At 48.1% G+C, this 3533-nt stretch overlaps 1 long non-coding RNA gene across 2 annotated transcripts; it reads left to right on the top strand.

The window, feature by feature from the left end:
• The first annotated feature begins 979 nt into the window (after positions 1 to 979).
• LOC141350192 (uncharacterized) lies at positions 980 to 2583 on the top strand. Of its 2 annotated transcripts, none has more exons than XR_012358178.1 (2): positions 980 to 1765; positions 2093 to 2583. It is a non-coding gene; the product is annotated as an uncharacterized lncRNA (long non-coding RNA). The 2 variants fall into 2 exon arrangements; XR_012358177.1 differs by lacking the exon at positions 980 to 1765 and adding an exon at positions 1844 to 1906.
• Positions 2584 to 3533: the final 950 nt, after the last annotated feature.

The following is a 3533-nucleotide window of genomic DNA, read 5'->3' as shown; positions in this document are numbered from 1 at the left end:
CAGGGACTAGAATGCATTGGCGGGGGAGGATGTCACGGGGTGACGATTTTTCAGGGCGGAACCAAAAGTTGAAGAAGTTTGGTTCCGCCCGGATGTTTCCGCCCCGACCGGAAAAAAAGAAACACCGGACATCCGGTGGCTCCGCGAAGGCTGTAATCAGCCGATTGGGCACAGCTGTGCCTAGTTGAAGAGATCGCCGAGTAATTGGATAACTGGAGTACAAAGAGGAGTATAAAAAGCGCAGTTAGATGACAGTTGTGGTCGTTGTTAGTGTGTGCTGAGGAGCGGAGCTGTGCTCATTGTCAGACGTGGTGGCTGTCTGTATTTCTCTCTCTCCCTCTCTCACTGTAGTTGACGGTGGACCTGCTGGAGTAAACGGAAAATCCGATGAGTAGAAAGGAACTTTGGTTTAACCAGTACTTTTGAAGGAGTAAAGCAGGAAGGAAACTGACCTTGTTGTGCAACGTAAACAAAGGCTATCCGCTGTGAGTATACTTGTTTGGTGTGGAGTAAACTGCAGAGATTAACCTGTGTGATCGTTGGAGTCCTCGAGGAGGAAACGGGCGGCCCTGCCCCTATAATAGCGTGGTGGGCGAGCAGCTGGAAGTATAGATCCAAAACAGCACAGCAACGAGATTTTATTTCGGTCGTGTTTGCCATCGCCCCTATTTAGCCCAAGCGCAGTGGAGGACACCGGGCGCTTTTCCTTGTGGTGTTGCACTTATAGCGTGGTGAGTGAGACTTTACAAATAATAAGCTTTCACATTGGAGTGGTGCTGTGTATTTGCTGTGGGTTGCTGTGTGTCTTGTAGACGAAGCCCCGTACATCCATCTTCTCTACTGGGCAGAGGACGGAGGGGATAACGACCTCAGAAATTTCTGCTACCATACGCTGTGTGTTGTTTCGGAGGACTAAGGGACGAGGACTAAGAGCTGTCCAGTGCTGTGATTGAAGTATTGTAAGTATTCGTGGTGTACACTTACCTGTGTCTGTCTTTTGTCGCAGAGTCAGAGGCGAAAGAGTCCGCCGCCCCCGTGGTCCCTACACAGGGGCGCCCCTGTCCAGGATTCGATCGGCCTACGGGCAGTGGAGATAGGGCAGCGCTCGACCCGGTGAGGTGGTGTGTGACCTTCGCCCCTCTGCTGACCTACGGAGAAGAAAAAGCCATACCTATCCAGAAAGCTGTAGGTAGCAGAGCCGGTGAGAAATACTTGAAGTCTCAGTAACAGTGCCTTTGTGTCCTAGTGGCCACCTGTGGAGAGAGGGAAGAACGAGAGCGGATAATTGAAGAACAGACTGTGAACGTGATACCTACCTAGAAAGCTGTATGTAGCAGAGTCGGTGAGAAATACTCGAAGTCTCAGTAACAGTGTCTTTGTGTCCTAGCGGCCACCTGTGGAGAGAGAGAAGAACGAGAATGAATAAGTGAAGAACAGACTGTGAACGTGATACCTACCTAGAAAGCTGTATGCAGCAGAGCCGGTGAGAAATACTTGAAGTCTCAGTAACAGTGCCTTTGTGTCCTAGTGGCCACCTGTGGAGAGAGAGAAGAACGAGAGCGGATAATTGAAGAACAGACTGTGAACGTGATACCTACCCAGAAAGCTGTATGCAGCAGAGTCGGTGAGAAATACTCGAAGTCTCAGTAACAGTGTCTTTGTGTCCTAGCGGCCGCCTGTGGAGAGAGAGAAGAACGAGAGTGAATAATTGAAGAACAGACTGTGAACGTGATACCTACCCAGAAAGCTGTATGCAGCAGAGCCGGTGAGAAATACTTAAAGTCTCAGTAACAGTGTCTTTGTGTCCTAGCGGCCACCTGTGGAGAGAGAGAAGAACGAGAATGAATAAGTGAAGAACAGACTGTGAACGTGATACCTACCCAGAAAGCTGTATGCAGCAGAGCCGGTGAGAAATACTCGAAGTTCCAGTAACAGTGTCCTTGTGTCCTAGCGGCCACCTGTGGAGAGAGAGAAGAACGAGAGTGAACCACTGAAGAACAGACTGTGAATGTGATACCTACCCAGAAAGCTGTACGCAGCAGAACCGGTGAGACATACTCGAGGTCCAAGTAGCAGTACCTTTGTGTCCTAGTGGCCGCCTGAGGAGAGAAAGGAGGACGAGAGTGAACAATCGGAGGACAGACGGTGTAACGCGCTACCTACCCCGAGAGCTGTAAGCGGCAGAACCGGTGAGAAGCATACCAAATCCACACTAACCGTGTTTCTGTGTCGCAGTGAACACCTGCGGGGGACGTGAAGGCACGTGGGGCGAGGACCCCCTGCCGGACCGAGGAAAGGTTCACGGACAGTGGAAAATCTCCTACCAGTCACACCGAGATTGTTCTGCCTCCGGGAAAGAAGAAGGAGGGCGCCACGGTTAACAGGGTCCAGGCCGGAGCCTGACGATTCCCTCTTTCCCCCGGCTTATGGTGATTGACACCCCTGTTGCCTTTGCCCCTGTCTGCCCGTGGCTGCAGTCTCCCTGGAGGGAGGAGAAGAAGCCTATTAGTTTTAAATCCCCCTTTCCCCAATTCCCCAGTTCTTTTAAATATTTAAATTCAATAAAGCTTGTTTTAAATTTTACTCACCTGTTTCCGTGTTTGTCTGGTCATTGGGTTGGCTTTGGGGACCTCCTCGAGGTGGGAGTTGAAAAGGGGCGTGGCTTTAGTCAAACACAGCCAGCCCCTAGTGGTGACATACATATGAAGCAGACTCGCTCCCTCGGTCAAAATCGAGGGAGCGAGGGTCTGTGCATACAAACTTCCCTCGTCCACTTGACGAAGTGGAACGCACTTCAAAATGGCGACAGGGATTTCCCCGAGGGGAAGTGCTTAGGGGAGTTTGCGAGTGTGTGTCTAAAACTGGAGTGGAATGCACCCCATGTCTTGGAGATGCTGTGCTTTGGAAGCTGATTTTCCAAATATGGTTAGGGGCGTAACATTTCCATCACACGTTTAAAGGGGCCATGACATGAAATTCTGACTTTGTCCATTTTAAGTGCTATAATTGGGTTCTCAGGGCTTCTATCAACCTAGAAAAAGTGAAAATGTGAAAAAGATCAACCCAGTAACTTAGTTTTGGTAAACCATTCTCTACAAGCATGTAAAAAATTAGATAATTGAAATTTGGCTCTCCTTATGATGTCATTTGCATTTTAAAGGACACACACAAAATGCCACATTTTTGCTCACACCTACAAAGTGTCAACTTTAACATGTTATAATAAATTATCTATGAGGTATTTTGTGCTAAAACTTTACATATGTGTCTGGGGACACCAAAGATTTATTTTACATCTTAAAAAAGTCTTGTGACATGGCCCCTTTAAAGAATTTGGACAATCGCAACACACGGGACTGCTGGCCAATCAGAGCACACCGCACTTTTCAGAATGATGAGCTTTGTAAAAATCGACGCGTTTCAGAAAGGCGGGGCATAGAGGAACAACAATAATGTAAGGTATTGCTGAAAATAATGTTTTTTTTTTACCTTAAACCACGTAAACTCATTAAATTATACCAAATACACAAAAT

This window comes from Misgurnus anguillicaudatus, chromosome 17 (genome assembly GCF_027580225.2).
Source record: "Misgurnus anguillicaudatus chromosome 17, ASM2758022v2, whole genome shotgun sequence".
Taxonomy (NCBI): Eukaryota; Metazoa; Chordata; class Actinopteri; order Cypriniformes; family Cobitidae; genus Misgurnus; species Misgurnus anguillicaudatus.
This window is presented reverse-complemented; position numbering and strand designations above follow the sequence as displayed.